This window comes from Sciurus carolinensis, chromosome 5 (genome assembly GCF_902686445.1).
Source record: "Sciurus carolinensis chromosome 5, mSciCar1.2, whole genome shotgun sequence".
NCBI classification, from domain to species: domain Eukaryota; kingdom Metazoa; phylum Chordata; class Mammalia; order Rodentia; family Sciuridae; genus Sciurus; species Sciurus carolinensis.
The window spans coordinates 137,787,574-137,807,687 of NC_062217.1; the positions used below are offsets into that span (position 1 = coordinate 137,787,574).

At 38.2% G+C, this 20,114-nt stretch overlaps 1 protein-coding gene across 3 annotated transcripts in view; it reads right to left on the minus strand.

Moving 5' to 3' along the window:
* The window catches only part of Slc16a12 (solute carrier family 16 member 12), an 88,308-nt gene that overhangs the window by 26,595 nt on the left and 41,599 nt on the right, over positions 1-20,114 (minus strand). Inside the window, exon 2 of one of the 3 annotated variants that reach the window (XM_047553605.1) lies at positions 12,276-12,369. The exons of 1 other annotated variant lie outside the window; for it this stretch is intronic. The gene's annotated coding sequence lies outside the window, so the exon portion shown is untranslated. Of the gene's footprint in view, positions 1-7,643; positions 7,746-12,275; positions 12,370-20,114 lie in introns of those variants that run through there. One more of the 3 variants, XM_047553606.1, reaches the window with a different exon arrangement.

Sequence of the window (20,114 nt, forward strand, 5' to 3'; positions counted from 1 at the left end):
GCCTGGTGGCCGCAGGTACAAGCACATCATGGCAGGAGTGTGCAGCAGAGCAAAACCACTTGCCTCATGGCCAGAAAGCAAAAGAGACAAAGAGACCTGGATCCCACAATCCCCTTCAAGGGCCTGTTCCCAATAATCTGAAGACTTTCTACTAGTCCCCACTTCTTAAATGCTCCTCCCAACAGTACCACAAGCTGGGAACCAAGCCTTCAACACATGGACCTTTGGGAAACACTTAAGATCTAAACCGTAGCAACGATAGAACTTCAAGATACTTATAATCTCAAGGGTTTGACTGACACTTTAAGAACTTAGGCATGCTGCTGGCTGCTTCTCCAAAGACTTCAGAACTCAGGCTATAACAGGGTGACACCATGTTGGTCCTGCGCTTTGAACACTTACTTGCCTGCCAACACCGGCACCACCCTCAAGCACTAGGACACCTCATGTGACATCGCAGATCTCTGCTGCAATGGTGGAGCCAACTCCTCCAAAGAAATGCTTGTATAAAGCTACACCTCAAACTTTAGTTCCATTTTCCTTTCCACCGAGGTCTACTTCTATCCTGAGCAACTGGACTTTAATAAATTCATACCTCACTCACTATGTACTTAATGTATATCTAAGTACACTCCTTGTGAAGATTGTTCACATTATTCTTTTTGTCCTCAAGCATTATGAACCTAAGCAAACATTTTCTTTGTATGGCAATAAACCATGTAATTCACAAAACATAATTTGATCCCCTCCTTATTTCCCCACATGTAACATAAGAAGAGGTGATACATTGGTCTGCAGAATAAAATGCCCAAATTTGGGAGAACCGGGTGGACAATATCAGTATTACAACTATGTGGCAGAACAGCAGTGTAGAAGAGTGAAAAGAACCAGCAATTCGAGGAGGATCTGGCTTCATGAAGCTTACATCACCATGAGACAGGCGGTGAACACACTGTGGCACAATAATTTCTGGGCCTTAGCTTCCTTGTTTGTACCAAAAAATACCCTCTCCCTCTGCTTCACTGGATTGTAATTAGAGTCAAATGAAAGCAGTCTCAAATCAGCAGCAGTGACCAAATTGAAATTTAGGACGTTTTTGTTGCATCTGCAACAACATTTACTAACTAGTAAAGATGTCAATGATTATAATATTCATCATGACATATAAATATCAGAAGATTTATCTAAAACCTAAAGAGCCAAACATCCAAATACTCCTGAAAAAAATGAAAACTAAAGTTTTTATGTTACAAGGAGAGGAGGGGAAAGGGGAAGAACTGAGGACAGAAATGAAGCGAACTGTATTACATGCATTTGTGATCGTGCCAAAATGAACCCCACCCCACTGTCATGTATAACTGTAATGCATTCATTAATTAAACACTTTTTTTAAAAAAAAGTCATCAACTGGGACCAAGTGGTAGTGTCCCCATTAGATTAGATCTGCACTTCCACTTCACCTGTCCCTGATGGCCCAGAATGCCCAACCCTATGCTATTTCACTCACGGACAACACCTTCAGGACCCTGAAGGCAATTCAGTTTTCAACTTCTGTCTGTATCATGTTGGCATAAATCAAAGCTTTTTAAACAGTCATATGTGATTCACATTTATATCATGCTTTATGTCTAACATGCTCTCTCTCTCTCTCTCTCTCTCTCTCTGTTCCAATAGGATCAGCATTCAAAATTTGACCTACACCTACATACAAACACAAATAATGGAATAAATAATCGATTGAATACAATTAGATTCAATGTGTATGAAATAATAGAATCAATTGTACAAGTAAAAAAGTCAAAGCTAGAAACCTCTGTGTTGGTTTAGTCCCAGTCTCTTCTTTGTTTTTTAGATTTAAATAACCCCCAACACCAAGCTGTTTTCCAGTATAAGACAATAAATGTCTTATACCTATCCATAAATGTGCTGTATAAGGACCATCTTCAGTGGCACTGCTGATTGTTATTAAATACGAAGACAGACAGTGACTATGCATCAGTCCTGGAAAGCAGGGTGGTGTTATGAATCAAGAATCAGAAAATTATTCATATTTGTTGAACTGCAATTCCATTTCTGCAAAATGATTCTGAGAAAACAATTTAAGGGAAGCAAACACCAAGAGCAAAAAAATAGAGTTGCTTTATGAATAATACATAACACAAAAACAATTTAAATGCTCAACAAATGGGAAGTGTTTAGAGAACTACAATCCAGTAAATAAACGGGATTCTATGTAATTCTTTAAACTTACAAACAATAAGATAATATTCTAATATGGGAACATTTATGATGCAACATTAAAGCAAGAAGAATACTCTGAAAGTGTATACACCTCCTAAGGGAAGCTAGGCGAAATTTATGTAAAAGAATATGCAGAGAGGAGCCAGGCATGATGGCACATATATGTAATCTCCGGAGGATAAGGCAGGAGGATCACAAGTTCAAGGCCAGCCTCAGCAATTAAGCAAGGCCCTAAGCAACTTAGAGAGACCCTGTCTCAAAATAAAAAATAAAAATGACTGGGGATGTGGCTCAACAGTAAAGTACCCTGGGTTTGATCCCTGATACCAAAAAAAAAAAAAAAAAAAAACCAAGAATATGCAAAGATGAACATAGTTTGACTATAGTTTGGTTGGTATGATTAAGTTATCAATTAATCTTCAAAACTGCATTAAACTATTAAGTATATGTGTGTGTTATATATGTCTATATAACATATATATGCAATTGTATAATAATCCCCAATTTTCTTGAATAGTTATTTCAGGTCCACTGTAGTATAAAATGTGACTACAAAAATCTCTTTTATATGGTTTCTCAAAGAGTAAAAATAATCATACCATTTGTTGATACTTCACACTGAAAACAAGGTGATTATTCAATCAATGAGACTCTGTGGGTGCCAGCTTCTGACAAAATAGCACATTTCATTTCTTTACAAGACCAGTAAGCGTCCTACTCCGCCTCTGCGAACCCCAGATGCTGCTCTTGTCATTTTGTTTCCTTTGAACGCTCCCTCTTTGGCATCCCCACATTCATAAGAACCAATTTATGTGGAAATCTCAAAAATTACAATTGTACAAATGCAAACAGAAATTTTAAGTAATAATCCCAGGCTTGCTGTCTCAACAGCACGATGAACCAAGGACTGTTGTAAGGCAGGGACAACCTGGGTGAAGCCCCGGGCAAGCAGCGTCCTCTCTGAACACGTGTGTGCTGTACTGGATCTCACAGTGGCCCGAACCTCATAACCCTCAGAGAAGAACGCCATTTTCATATGGTGAAACCAAAGCTCGGGGAAGTGAAGGGTCTGTCCTGACAACGCTGCATCTGAGTACAGAGGGTGACAAGTAACTCTGGCTGACTTTGAGGGGTGCACTTGTCCATCTGCCCTTTAGATTTCAAAAACTGCTGTTGGCATGTCCATCAACAAGATGTCCAAACGATGCTAAAGCTTAAGTGCCTGTTCATAGGAGGAACCACGACAAAAGGAAAGGGGGAAGCTGGCGGGGTTAGCACAAGGGCAGACTGCTGCTCGCAAAACAGCCATGTGAGTTTCTCTCAAAACATGTCTAGCAGATTTACACGGATTCAGAAGAAATGTGCAGGTTAGACAAGGTGAACCTCAGTTTCTAGAGACTTGGAAGCAGTCTGACAGTTCCCCTACCACATTAACCTGGGCATTTTTGTAAATAATTAACCCACCTGATATTAGACAAAGACACTAGGAAAGTCTTTTGTTGGTTAATAGTGTACCTAAAATTGCAAATGAAGGGCACGTTTACCATCAAATAGTTCTTCATTTTACTAATGAGCCCCCAGTTTTTTGTATTTTGACCCCAACCACTAAAAAGTAATTGCATTCTGATTTTTATTTTGGCTTCAGAAAAATTTTCTGGAACAACAACAAAAAAATACTTCATACTGTGTTGCCCTTCTAAGGTTATTCCTTACAGTACAAACTGGGATATAGTCTCATTTCACTTTTTCCCTTTTGCTTAAAAAAAAAAAAATCTAGTCATGTGTAAAGAATTTTTGCTAAACTCAGTAACCGTCCCATAAAGCATTCCATTTGTGAGGAAAGTCATTCATGTTGCCCTCAGTGAAGTTTTCCAAAGCAATCCCCTTTCTCAGTAGAAAACCTACAAACTTCTTACATGAGTCAGTAAGCAGCTAGGTAAAAGGAAAGAGTGGTCCACTTGCTTTGGAAGTTCCCCATAATGGCTTCCATTGTTCTTTCCTTCCTCAATCCCTCCTACTTCCAGTGTCTTAATTTTCAGCTGTATTTTTCCTTTATAAATTAGTTTGCAGCCATAACAGAGGTAAGGGGTGTGATAGGACAACACCAAGAGTGGAAATCAAGATAGCTGGGTCCAAGCGCCACTGCTCATTGGTATGATGTTGTGTGAGTCATTTCCTCTCTGCCGCTCTTTCCTAATTCATAAAACCAGGGCACTGAATTGCTGATGCTGCCCCTCTAGTCCAGATGACTGATAATCCAGGGTGCCTTCCCTGTCAATGAGGTTACCAGGTAGAATAAGCACTCCTAGTCAATCGAATTGGCTTTGCTCTCTGGTATCATGTAAGAATCATTAAGTTTACCAGTCCTTTTTTCTGGTATTTCTAAAAAAAAAAAAAATGCCTGTACTGAAAAAAAAAATTCCTGTACTGCTTCTTCTGTCATTAAGTCTAAGACAGGGAACTTGCAACTATTGAGAATGAGAAGTTTAGTCCTATACGGAATAAATACATCTGCAAGCAAGAAACCATGGATTGTGTTGTAGGGAGGTGCTCACCATGCAGAAAAGGAAAGTAGGAGCCCACTCTGGGAAGAAAGGGGAGGGGTTTTTTTTGTGTGTGTGTTTGTTTTTGTTTTGTTTTGTGTTGTTTTAAAGGAAGAGTGATGACCTGACCAGGTTTCCCAGAAACACATCTTTCACTCCCTGAGTCTGACCAGGGGTAGGTATGTGGTGCGGTGAAGACAGTCCCCCCAAGCTAGGCTGTTGAGGGAGAAGATGTCACAAGGAGGTCACGTATGAAGATGCAGCTTCACTGGGTCACTGAGATGGGTCCCAACAGAAAGCCAGAGACAGGGTTCCCTGACCATCCCTCACCTCCCATGTGGCACAGGAGTGATCCAGACATTCTCTCATGTTCTCAATGGAGACACAGAAAATGACTAAGAGCTGAGAGGGCCTCAGCAAAGAGGAAAGCAACTCTGTGGAAAGCAAGCCAGTAGGAATGGTAGCTGGTCCTTAAGAAGAACTTAACAGGAAAGATGGGGAATTTTTCCAGGCACTGGAGAAAGTACTTTCATAGAAAGTACAAACCACAGGTTGCACCAGCAGCAGACAATTCAGCACAACATGCCATGAGGATGGAAGTCAACACCTGGACAGCAGCAAAATGAGTTTCACTGCATTATGAGGTCCAGGAGACCAGCAGGGTTCTCAGTGACCAACACTAGGGAAAACACAAATACGCGTGAGACCTTAGTGAACAACCAGGGACCTGTATGACCACCACCTCTGGGCCATTGCCACAGGGGCTGCATGTACTCTCCCCAGACCAGAGACTCCTAAAGAGAAACCCAAGAGGGGAGAAACAATGCTCATAAGGAGATTAAACTTGGATTCAACTAAATAATCAGTAGAAAAAACTGTGCTTAACTGAAAAAGATTAAACTTGTAAAGACTGCTAAAAACTTCTAAAATTGAGACACAATTGACATACAACAAAACACACTGTTTTAAAATTACATTGCAGTACATTTGGGATTGACCAATGTATACAATCTTGTAACCTGAACCACCACAGTCAAGACAGAACATTTTCATCACCCACAAATGCTCCATCAGGCTGCCTTGCCATCAATCCTTACCAACCCCAGGACCAGGTCACCACTGATTTGCTTTCTGTCAATATGGATTAGTCTTGTCTGCCAAGAATTTTATAAAAATGGGATCACATGATATGGGCTATTTTGTTTCTTGCTTCTTTTGCTGATTCTGTGTGTGTGTGAATGTGCGTGTGTGTGTGTGCGCGTGCGCGTGTGTGTCCACGCATATGCTAGGGATTGGCTACCCACCGCATAGCATGTTCTGAGCACAGGCTCTACCACAGAGTTATTGCCCTTTCCCCTCATGATGATGTTTTGAGATTCATCCAGTTTGTCATATCTAGTTGATTCCTTTTTAACACTGAATATAGTAGTCTGTGTATGGATATACTACAATTTGTTTATTCATTCATCTGTTGATGGACGTTTGGGTTGTTGCCAGTTTTAGACCATTATGAAAATCTTCTGTGAACATCTGTACACAAGCCTTTTTGTGGACATATGCTTATTCTCTTGAGTAAACATCAAGGAACAAAAGTGCCGGGTCATATGGTAAGTACATATTTAACTTTAGAAGAACCTGTCAAATTGTGTTAAGGTGGTTGTATGATATTCCTAATAACATATTAGAGTTCCATTTGCCCCTCAGCCTGAACAATACTTGGTAGATAATGGTATCTCATTACAGTTTTAATTTGTACTTCCCTGATGACTAATGGTGTTAACCATTTTTCACATAATCATTAACTATTCATAAATCTTCTTTTATGAAGTATCTATTCAAATATTATGCCCATATTTTATTGGATCATCTTTTTATTATTAGGATTAAAGAATTTATTATATTCTAGATACAAATCCTTTATAGGTATATGTAGTGCAGATATTTTCTCCCATTATGTGACTTGTCTATTCATTTCTTAGTGATGTATTTTGAAACACATAGCTATTAATTCTGAATAAATGGAATTTATGATTTTTTCCTCTTACAATCAGTTGTATTTCTCTATATTAGTGGTGAACAATTAGAACTTAGAATTGAATATATATGCTTTGTAGTAGCTACAAAAATATGAAATGTCTAGGAATAAATTTAACATAATATGTGCATTACTTGTAGACTAAAAACTACAAAACTACAGTGAGGGAAATTTATAAAGGAAAGAGAGAGGGAGAGGGGAAAAAAAAACAGACAAAGAAACTGAGACTAAGAGACAAAAGACCATGTTCATGGATTAGAAGACTTGGAAAATACATCTACCCAAGTTGATTGACAGTACTGATAAACTCTCAACCTAAACTCCTACATTCTCTTTTTAATAGAAAATGGCAAGCTGATTCTAAAATTTATATGAAAATGCAAAAGACCTAGAAAAGTCAAAATAAGAGCAAGAACAAAGGTTAAAAACTTATATCAATTGATCTCAATACCTACACTAAAACCAAAAGAATCAAGACAGAATGATATTAGCATGTTAGATCAATAGAACAGAATAGAGTCCAGATATAGACCTATGCATTTATTCATGTGGGAAAATATGAATTTTGAGACTTACATCACATCATACACAAAACTACTCAAAATGGGTCATTGATATAAACATAAAGGCAAAAACTATAAAACTACTAGAAGAAAACAAAGGAGGAAAATCTTTATAATCTGGAGATAGATTCGTTTCCTTAGGACACACACACTTCAAAATGCGCTCCCCAGTTTTGCCTTCATTTAAAATAGAGGCTTGTGAAGAAGTAGAAGATTTATTATGGCAACCAAGAAATTGTGAGATTTCCAAATGGACCTTACTGGAAGGACCCTCTGCAGTGGGAAGGCACTCTTTCAGGATACATCATTTGTAACCTTTAGGGTGTCCCATTTGAAGCTCCTCTAGGTAGACACTCTTTGTCTCTGTAGAAGCAAGAGGGAAACAGACACTATTTATGATCATGGAAACTCAGTGTCCTCAGACATCATCTGTTGAACATTGGCTGGTCCCCAGAGTCCACAGTAGAAATTACATGTAACACACATACACGACCAGCTCCTTTGCCAAATGTCAGTCTCACTTCCAGCCCACCATGCCCTCAACTACTTATGATACTATAAATTTCTTGCAACTCACTAAAAATGTCTGGCTTTATATCTTTTAAAAGCTATTCCATTACCTTCAAATTCCTTCCTTCTCCACTTCCCCATCTGACTTTTCTCTCACTCCTGCTTCAACTGCATCCACACCTCAAAGCAGGTATCTCCCTTTTCCAGGCTCTTGGAGACCTCTGCACATGCCCCTTACACTACCAAGTACATCACTGTTATCTACTTACCTCTATCTATCACCAAATTCTTTAACTCCACTAAATGGAAACTATCTTCAGACATATATGCCCCCCAAGTCCTACTTACCACCCTCAAACTGCAATTCTCTCTCTTTCTTTCACATACATTCACATACACATACACTCACCCAGAGTCTGGCACGTAGTAAGAGCTTAATTAGTACCTAATAAATGAATGAAATGAGTTCTGCCTTCACTGAGGAAAGCCCCCCCCACCCAAGTCATAAAAAATAAACTAAAAGCATAAATAACAATTACCAGATTTAAAATGGCAACTCAGCAGAAAGAGGCGTGAAATGCACTTTTTTTCATCAGAGACGTCTAATCTCCAGACATAAAGCAAGAAAAGAGCCATTACAACTAAAAGATGAGGAGCACTTAACACAACCCGCTTGTCTCTAGGTGGCGCACACTGGAGCGAAGTATTATCAGAGTTGCATCAGCCAGCTCTTAGAGTTCATCTCTGACTCCTGGGCCAGAGACAAAGTCACAAAATAATAATTATACCAAGAGTTACTATTTAGGGGCACTTAAGCCTCCAGGCTCTGAATTCGCTGCTACATGTTATTAGAGTTTACCTTTATCCCAATCTGATGAGGCAGGTATTATAATGGTTTGATAATCTCCATTTCACAGATAAAGTAAGCGATGCCCTACCAAGATTCCACTGCGGGTCTGACTTCAGAGCTTGTGTTTTTCATCAAGACACACTGCTGCCACCACTGGCCTCTGACCTCCATCATGGTGGAGGCTATACCTGTTATGTTTGCCACATTATGTACCCATCATATAGAGCAGTGCCTGGTATATGTATTTGCTAAATGTTGTTCATTGTAAACCCCTGTGGATATTCACAGAGAAGGATATCTTGATTCCCAGTCTCTTGACATTTTATCACCCCCCTCTTACCAAGAAGTAAATGTATGATTCTACCTTAACCCAGGAATCAAGGCCCCATCTAACATCTGATCTATGACTTGGAAACACAAAGGAACAATGTGTATAAAGGATGTCAAAGGACAGTTTTCCGAGTATGCCATGAGGGAATTTCAACACCTTTCTGCAAAGCCCTTAAGGCAGCATAGCAAAGAATTCCAGCTTTACAGACTCCTATTCTGGGATCAAGTTCAATTTCCAGAAAGGTGCAAAGTGGGAGGAAGTTATGGAAGCCCCTCTCTGCTTAAGTTTGTACACTGACCTGGGGACCAAAACTGTTTTGCCCACTTTAGCGTCTCTGGTTCTTAGGATGTCTTCAACTGCATATGGATTTGTTTTTGTTGCTCAAAGATACTGCCCATGGGATCTTAGAGGAAGAAAGTCTAATGATTCGCTTTTTAATTTTTTTTCTTTTCTGCTTCTCTCTGCTTTGTCCTCAAACAAATCCTGGTAACAGGGGAGTAAATAATTACTGACTTCAACCAGAAATTTTTGGATGTTTGTCAGGGACCTTTGGGCACTAAACTAAAACATTGACCTTTGTTAAGAAAGCTGCCAAAGTTTCTACACTGTGTGTGATATTTTGAGGATAGGAATACTTTACATAAGACCCAGAATAAACAGCAAAGTGATTTATATGATATTTGGTCTACAGAAAGGAAGGAAAAGGTACAACTCGTGATTCACATACGAGGCAGAATGTAGAAAGCAAAATTCTTTTCTACTGTTTCAGCTCCTGATTACACAGAGCCACTGATTCTAGGCAACATCAGAAAAAATGCTTACTTCTAAGTTGTTGACAGTGCAGTTTATAACCAGGAACTCGCCCCCAATTCCCATTTTCAGTAGCCAGGAGGTTCTTTTTTCTTTTATTTGGAAATAAGTGACAGGCCTGAACAGTAACCCTGACTGATTTAAAAATATACATATGAAATAAAAATACATATAGATGAACTTTTAAAAAATAGGAAAAAAAAATATTATACAACCAAATATCCAAGCACCTAGCACAATATCTAGTATAGAGTTGGTGCTCAATATTTATGCGGTATAATGAATACATTTTTGTGTCTAAATCAGTGGCCTTGTGGAATTCTTTAATTCTAATTTTGCACTCTCACAGAAAATGTGGAATTATTAAGTCATATTATGTTGTGTCCGAAGCGTCTCGGCTGCAGAGGAGAACCTGAGGATTTGAGGCGCGTTTCACAGAGTCCTTTTGTTGGTCAACAGAGAGCCTATTATTGAAGAACTGTGCAGCCCGTCTATACCACATTTGCCTCACTCTGTAATCACTGCCCTCCGCCATGTTGTTGAAACAGGAGGGGCAAGGAGTCAAATATTTCAAGTGGTCAGAAGTTAACCCCTTGTATCATGGAGTATTATGGAAAAGTGGTGTTTGAAAGAAGAATGCAGGCAGAAGAAAACAGTCTGCGTGAGAGTATGAGCTCCCTAACAACAGGTAACCCCAGGGTTCCCATTTGCTCAGTCTATCTCCAGGATAGTGCCTGGAAGAGAATAGGTGCTCAATAAGTATTTCGTAAATGAACTTCCTCAGTTCTCTAGTTCCAAAGATTTTCTTAAATCACATGGGAGGTGGTACAAGGAGCTTTAGGAATGGGGGCAATAAATCACCAGTGCTTTCTTTGTTCTTTTTATCCACTATAACCAGCCTAGCCAGCATTTGGCTCATAGAGCCCTAGGTGAATGCAGCTCCCCGGGTACACAGAGGCACGTCCAGGCCTGAACCCAGACCAGGCCAAACCTGGAAACAGAACTTTACTGCTGGGTTTGCTCTTCTTGCTTTTGCAGAGTGGTTAAAAAGGAGTGTGGGCTGCGGGAGGGCTCACCTACAGAGCCTGGCCTGCCGCCCACTGTCTGCCCCACATTACACAGGCCATCAAATTCCACAGGCCCTCAGAGATGTTTATTTTTGTGTTCTGTAGACTCTGCTCGCTGCTTGAGCCACAGCAGGTCACACAAAGGACAAGGTGTTGCCAAGGCGGAGAATGTGGTGTGATTTTTTTCTGTGAGAGACTGAGGACCTGATTTTCTTCCTTGAAATGAAAGTTAGAAATAATTTTTCAAAAATTCCTCTAGATGTGGGGGTTGTCCTTGTTCCTATCCTGATAGAAATAGTTATGACTGAACCAGTTCATTCCACCTCCTTCTGGTTTGGGACCCAAAGAATTTGGGTGAACTTTGAACAAGTTCTTAGAACTAGTACCCAACATCTTTGCATGTGAGTACAATCAATAAGCTTAAAAATATGCCTTTAGGAATTTTGGATTGTACAGAGGAGAGTGAGGGGATGGGAAGGACAGTAGAATAAGACAGACATTATTACCCTATGATACATGTATGAAAAAAATTTTTTTAAATATTTCTCACTATCAAAAAAAGATAATGAGGGTTGGAGAGATAGCTCAGCTGGTAGAGTGCTTGCCTCGCAAGTACAAGGCCCTGAGTTCGATCCCCAGTACCACAAAAAATAATAATAATAATAATAATGAAAAGAATAAATAAATAAAAGTAATTTTTAAAAAAAATGTATGCCTTTAGCTAAATCTGGTAATAGTTGTATTGTTAATATGTTATCTGTTGTTTAAGAAAATATGTGAAGACAAGAGGTAAAATGAAATTCATAATATTTCCAAATAAATTTTATTTTGTGACTCACTAAGACACTTAAGTGCATTTTTAAAAACCATGGCAATCACGTAGGATATTATTCAAATCACTAAGAATAGTGCCTGTACATGTGAATTTGCACATGTACTAATTCTGTCGTCTCTTCCCAGGTCTGAGGCTCCCAGAGTAGAAACCTCTCTGTTTACTACAGTTAAAACTAGTGCCTTAGAAAACATGATTTTCTTCTGGTTTACGGGGTGTATTATTCAAGGCCCAAGAGTAACTTGGAAATGGGATAGACTTCAAGAAACACATCATTTATAAAGGAATGAGCAATGTTAATAAAATCCAACACAAGAAGTGGAGTCCCCCAGGACAGTAGCAATTGGAAGCTATTACCACCTCAAGGCCTGAGGAGGCAAAGGGAGAGAAAGCAGTTACTAGAACCTTGGAGAGTTGCTGCAGGTTTGGGTTAAGGGAAGTGTCCAGTCACAGGACCCAACGGTAAAAGAGCCAAGGAAATGCAAACACCAACCTCGAGCTCCTTCTGCCTTCAAGTAGCAGCGGGCAGGGAGGCACCATTGGACCCAGTGGAAGTCCGATTGATGATATCCATCAATGTCAGCTTCCTAGAGCAGAGAACAGGGCAGAAATGGGATGACAGAGAACCTGGAGAGACAAATGGAAACTGAGGTATGCTGGTGTCACCTGTAAGCTTGCTCTGCAGTGCACTAGGGTCATGATCAAGTCCTAGGTGACGCTGGGCTTGCCTTTAAACTAGATCAAATCTCTGAAGGTTACCAACTCAACTCTTTTGGCATTTCAAATACAAAAGTCATTTATAAAACTGTCCAGACTTGAGCACTCCCTTAGTTTCAGCCAGCTATCTCCTTGAAATGGACAACTAAAATCTAAATCTCTGCTTCCGATCTTTCTTCCAAGTTGCAGACTCAAATTCCCAACTATGAGGTACCTCAAAAACACATGTTCAAAAGAGCACTGGATATTCATTCCTGGAGGCACTTTTTAATTTTTTTAATGTTTTCATTGTTTCAAAACTAGGTATGCTAAAAAACTGTAGGTGATTTTGATTCCTTCCAACTCTTACAAGGGAGCCCAACCATTATCACTCCTTTTTTTTTTTTTTTTTTCCCCACATCTCTTGCGTCTGCCCTCCCTTTTAAAATTTCCCTGTGCCTTGTACCTGAACTAAGCCTGAGCCTGTCCTGGGCTGCCTTATAAAATCCGGACTCCATCTTCTATGTATTCAGTGACCTTATGCAGACTTCTCTGCCACTTAACAAGTGAGTTTCTCTTCAGGGTCTTGATGCCTCCGTTTCCTTATCTTTAGGATAAGGCCATGTAGAGTACCTACAGCTGGGGACAGACCTCCTTTCCCTTGATTCCATGTGACAGGGACCACAGTAACGTTAACACTCCTGAACCTTCTCCCTCTTCTCCATAACGGGAGTTAATTCAATGACTCATTGGGAGAAACAGTTGTACATGCTCACCTCAGACCTTCCCTTCTTTTTTTTTCCATGTAGGATCTTCCTGTAAGTAGAGAACATTTGTCCTCCTCAGCAGTTCCATGCTATAAATGAAAGATGCTCTTGCAAGGAGGCCTGGAGTTGTTTATAAACTGCCAGTGATTGAGACTGGGGTAATTGAGACTTTTTCATGGGCAAAGTACTTGCAACATTATTTGGCTGGTAGTTTTAAGCCTCACTCCACAATCATTGGTATTATTAGCACTTGAAAGTGGTATTTGGCTCTTCATCTGTTTGACACGTGTTTCTACCTCTAAATTATTTTGGAACTTAGGGGAGAGGTGAATGCTTTTTGTTGATCCTTCCAAATTCCAATTCCTACCTCATGGATTTGTGTAAATGAAATGAGGTGACCCACATCATGTCATGAAGCATAGGACACGCCCATAGTAAGTGTTCAAATACATTTTAGCTGTAATAATAATGTTGGTTTTTTTTGTTGCCTCCAGAAGTCTGATGGAAGAGATAAGAAACTTAAATTTTCCATATCCTATGATTATTACATTTTTTAATCAGGAGAGTGTTGGAGAATAATAATTGTATTGATTAGAACCTCATAAACTGCAAAAGAAGATCAGTCACCATTCCCTATCCACAGACTTCAGGTAAAGGCATTTACATGTGTCCTGAAGTTGGGTATGAAAAATGTTCTGAATGAGCGTTTCTCTGAGAAGAGCTTAGAAGAGGTTTGATATTACTATTTGATAGAATTGCAAATAGTAATATACCTTGACTCAGAAAGATTTTTAAAAAGACAAAGAAACCCACATCTCAACAGATGCAGAGAAAGTCTTCATCCAGATGCAGCACCCATTCAGGATAAAAAACACTGAAGAAACTAGCCATAGCAGAAACCTACCTCAATAGCATTAAAAAAAAAAAAAAAAAAACCAAAGCCAACATCATGGTTATGAAGAAAAAATGAAAGCATTTCCTTTAAAATCTACAACAAGACAAGGATTTCCATTCTTACCCCTCTTACCACTTCTGTTCAATAGAGAATATTAGAAATTCTAGCTGGAGCAATTAAGCAAAAGAAGGAAATAAAAGGGATAAAAGTAGGAAAGAAAGACATCATATACATATACATATACACAATGGAATATTACCTGGCCTTAAAGAAGAATGAAATTATGGCATTTGCAGGTAAATGGATGGAACTAGAGAATATCATGCTAAGTGAACTAAGCTAATCCCAAAAAACCAAAGGCCCCCCAAATGTTTTCTCTGATAAGTGGGTGGTGATCCATAGTGGCAGGTGGGTAGGGAAGAATGAAGGAACTTTGGATTATGCAAAGGGGAGTGAGGGGAGGGGTGGGGTGGTGGAAATGGGAAGGATGGTAGAATGAGATGGACATTATTACCCTATATACACATATGAAAAAAAATTTCTAAATATTTATCACTGTCAAAAAAAGATAATGAGGGCTGGGGAGATAGCTCAGCTGGTAGAGTGCTTGCCTCGCAAGCACAAGGCCCTGAGTTTGATCCCCAGGACCGCAAAAAAAAAAAAAAAAAAAAAAAAAAAGATAATGAAAAAAATTTTCAATGTCACATATTACTTTACTAAGATTAAATGAAAGTTATGTGTACTTACTAAGAATAAAGAAAAAAAAAGAAAAAAGTCAATAGTTTTCCTAACATACCAATAATGAATCTACTGAGAAAGAAATCAAGAGAATAGTCCCACTCACAGTAGCCTAAAAATAAAATACCTAGGAATAAATCTAACCAGAGAGGAGAAAGACCTTCACAATGAAAACTACAGAACATTAAAGAAAGAAATTTAAGATCTCAGAAGATGGAAAGATTTCCCATGTTCATGGATAGGCAAAATTAATATTGTTAAAAAGGCCATACTACTGAAAGCAAGACACAGAATCAGTGCAAATAGCCAAAGCATTCTAAGCCAAAAAAAAGTGATGCTGAGGGAATCACAACACCTAACTTCAAATTATACTACAGAACTATAGTAACAAAAACTGCATGATACTGGCATTATAACAGATACACAGATGAGTAGAACAGACCAGAAGACTCAGAGACAAACACACACAGTCATCTGACCCTTGACAAACATGCCAAAAACATACACTGAGGAAAAGCCTTTTTAACAAATAGTTCTGGAAAAATTGGTTATTCATATGTATAAGAATGAGACTAAATTCCTATCTCTCACCCTGCACAAAAGTCAACTCAAGAAGGATCAAAGATATAGGAATTATATCAGAAATTATGTAACTCCTAGAAGAAAATGTAAGGTCAACACTCCAACAGATAGGAGCAGGCAATCACTTTCTCAATCAGACCCCAAAAGCTCAGAAAATAATGCCCGGGTAATAAATAGGATGTCATCAAATTAAAAACTTATGTACAACAAAGGAAACAAACAATTAAGAATGTGAAGAGAGAATCTACACAATGGGAGAAAATATTTGCTAGCTCCTCTTCTGACAGGATAATATTCAGAATATACAAATAACTCAAAAAACCTCACCAAAACCTCACAAATAACACAACAAATGAATTAAACAGACACTTCTTTAAAAAAGAAATACAGGGTTGGGACTGGGGCTCAGTGGCAGAGAATTTGCCTCACACTTGTGAGGTACTGGGTTCCATCCTTAGCACCAGATAAAAATAAACAAGTAAAATAAAGGCATTCTGTTCTACAACTACAAAAAAAAATTTTTTTTTTTTTAAAGAAAGAAATACAAATGGCCAACAAATAGATGGGAAAACATTGTTAGCAATTAGGGAAACACAGGTTAAAACTACACTGAGATTTCATCTTCCTCCAGCTAGGATGACAGCCATCAAGAATACAAATGGTAACAAACGCTGGGAAGGATGTGAAGAAAAAGCAACACTTTTACACTGTTGGTGGGATTAGAAATTAGTCAAACCACTATATAAATCAGTATGGAGTTCCTCAAAAGATTAGACATGGAAACTCCATATGATCTAGCTATACCACTCCTTGATATTTATCCTAAAGAATGAAAATCGGCATACTATAGCAATATGTGTATACCCATGTTTATAGCAGCACAATTCACAGTAGCCAAACTATGGAACCAGACTAGGTATCTGTCGATGAATGAATAAATAAAGAAAATATAATAAATAGCAGGGCACAGTGGCACACACCTGTAATCCCAGTAGCTCTGGAGGGATGAGGCAGGAGGATCACAAGTTCAAAGCCAGACTCAGTAACTTAGTGAGACTCTGTTTCTAAATAAAATATAAAAAGGGTTGAGAATGTGGCTCAGTAACTGAGCACCTTTGGGTTCAATCCCAGTACCAAAAAAATTAAAAAAAAAAAAAAGAAAGAAAAGGAGAGAGAAAGAGAGAGAGAGAAAACAGATGGCATTTGAGTATATTATGTTAAGTGAAATGAGCCAAACACAGACAGTAAAAGGTCATGTTTTCTCTCACATGTGGAAGCTAAGGAGGTAAAAGGAGAAAAAAGGAATGGGGGATCTCATGAAAATCAGAGGGAGATCAGTACAGTAGAGGAAAGGAACTGAGGGAGGGGAAAAGGAGGAAAAAGGGAAATACTGGGGAATAATATTGCCCATATTATATTGTTATATTGTGTGCATGTGTGAATATATGAGAATGAATTCCACCATTACATACAACTTTAATGTACCAATAAAAAATAAGGAAAAAAATTTAATGTAATACCAGTTAAAGAAAGAAAAAAAAAAAAAAAAAGAAAAAGAAACCCACATTCCTCTGACAGGATACTTCTCTCTAAATAATTCAAAGGACTTCCTTCCCCTCAGGTATAAAACTGCTCATTGAGGCCTTTAAAAATTCGCTACAAATGTGAATACTATCTTACATTTTTAAGCTCATTGAACAGTACCCTAGGAGATACTGGCTAACTCAATAACTAGGTATATATCTCGACATGCAACTTGGTTTTCTGAATCTCTCCTGCCATGCATTTTGGAATTAATAGTTCTTTAATGGGCTTAAGTCACAATTAAATGGCAAAATACAAGGAAAAACATCTGACACATATTAGAATATTCACATATTAACACATAATCAATTTCCTTCCCTATGACACCAACAGATACACTTTTCATCTTCATTTGCTCCTTTCAATAATTTTCCAAATTAAAAAGTAATAGATTTTATATTATATTCTGACAGCTATATGATAACATACAGTTGGGACTCAAATATGCTTAACCAGGGGCTGTGGATGTAGCTCAGTGGTAGAGCCCTTGCCTAGCACATGCAACGCCCTGGGTTTGATTCCCAGCACCACCAAAAAACAAAACCCTTAACGAAGTTTAATTAAATTAAATTCATACCAGTTACTAAATCAGAGACAGAGTTAGAAAATACCTTTCTAACTATTTACTAATAATAATTACTAGAAAATAAAAATAGCCAAAAGAACACATATATTTCTTAGAGTTCAAGAGGAAAAAGTATGTACAGAGATCCATGTCTTTATCTCTCTATGTTGATTTTCCCCTTATGATATGGAGAAAACATAAGAGTTAACTATTGAATGAGGGAGACTACACAGGGAAAATAAGAGGGAAAACTATAAATCCAAGAAATATCACATCCCTTGAATAGTTGAACTAATTTTTTCTTCATTGCCCCTTGTAGTTAATTCTCTCTTTAGAACTGCACACTGAGGTTTTTACAGTCAAATTATCTGAACACCAAATGCATGATCTATACTCTTTTCCCTTTTTAAATGTTTTTCCTAAGTTGCACATAGATGGTGTGTCCCATCCATGGACTGTAATAAAGCCTTACAAATAACAGTCATGAGGACTATCACAGCACATAGAAATGCCTATGTTGAACTTCCTAACTCAAAATCAGAACGCCAATGTACGTGATATATACACAACTGTAGAAACACACACACACACACACACACACACACACACACACACACACATGGAGAAAAGAAGTGAACACAAAAAAGCAGAACACAGTGGTGTGAGGAAAGTGAGTTTATGAAGCCCCGTTCCTCTTTCTGAATTTCTTAGAACACTTACTGTCTTTTCATGAAAAGCAATAAAACTACTTTAAATATTGTAATTAAGTGTGTGCAACTTGTTTTATTTTTTTTCCATATAACAGCAATTCACATGTGTTTTTCTACCTATCTGGCAAGCTGACTGTGCCACTTTATATATCTATCATGTTTAGGTCTCCCCTCCTTGTTCTTTTTTTTTTAAACTAATTAAGACTGTGCCTTCCAACTAGTACTTGAGAGGGTTTTGCTTTGAGATGTTCTTTCATATGTGGACTAAAAATTTCCTTCTTACTTTTTGTCTGCCCAACAAGAAGTTGAAAATAAGGATCTATTTGTGGAATAGATTTTGTATCATATTTTATCATATTTTAAAGTTGGCTATAATTTAATTGACATAGTTTTTTCATACATGTGAGTATATATGTGTAAAATAAAAAATAAAAACTATTCCAGCCTGGACTTTCACTAAGATTTTCAAAATTGTTTTCCTCTTACAAAGTGAAGTGAAGCAATATTTAATAAGTAAGTAGCACAGAGTGGAAAAGTCCATTCTAGAACAACTGTACTGGACAGAAGTAGAATGCAGTGTTCTTCATGCATTTTAGGCTCACGTGAGGAGATCATTTTCTTTTCTGTAATAAACTTCCTGAGAAAATACTGACGATGACAAAATGTCCTCACAGGGGCCTAGGAGAATGAGTTAATGTTTACAAGATAAAAGTAAGAATTTTGATTATACTGAATTCTTTTGGAATCTTTAAATGAAGTGATCCAAACAGAGAAAATAAATATTTTGATTGCTGCCCAATAATGAATCATCTATAAGACTGAAAAGTATAATCTGTACTTAGTCATTCACGTCTTAAATGCACAATCCTCAATTAGAGGATTTATTCAGTTTTATTTGGTTTTATTTGGTGTCTCATTTCTCTAGAACACACCAATTAAGAACACAGCAAAAAAAAAAAAAAAAAGGTTGATGAATGGCGACGGTCTATGCTACAAAGTTCATATACTTGACTCTTATGAGCATTCCAAAGGTCAGTGCAATCAATGTATTTTTACTGTGCATTTTACATTAAGTTTGATTTTACAGGTTTTGGACCCATCACTGATGATAAACTGTTATTTTTCCAAGTGTGGGAGGAAAGGGTATCACAGTCAAATCTGTAACCAAGTATGGCAAGCCACAGGTAAGAGTCTAGCTGCAATAAAGTAGAGAAAAGAAGGAAGAACGGAAAGAAAGGAAGGAAGGAGAGAAAGAAAAGAAAAAAGAAAAGACCCAGAAAAGTCAGCAGCTTGAAATCATTTTTTGCAGAGAGAAACACATCTACATGCTTTCTTACAGGTTTCCTAACTGCTAAGCTGGACCTCAGGGGTGATGTGAAGCTGCATTAGTCCCTCAGGCTGCTGTAACAAAATACCACACACTGGATGGCCAAAACAACAGAACAGTTCTCACAGTTCTGGAGGCTAGATGTCCATGATTAAGGTTCCAGTACATTCAGTTTCTGGTGAGAGCTCTCTTCCTGGCTTGGAGATGGCCACCTGCTTGCTGGGTGCTCACAAGACCTTCCTTAGTGAGCATGCATGGGAGACAGAGATAAAGCTGAGGTTCTCTGGCATCTCTCTTTATAAGGTGCTATGGTTTGAATATGGTTTCTCTTCTTTGAAACTCATGTTGAAATTTAATCCCCATCGTAAGGTATTAAGAGGTGGGACCAGTTGGGACCTTTAAGGGGTTATTAGGACTCTGCCTTCAGGAATGGATTAATTCATTCATTGGATGAATGGGTTTAATCTC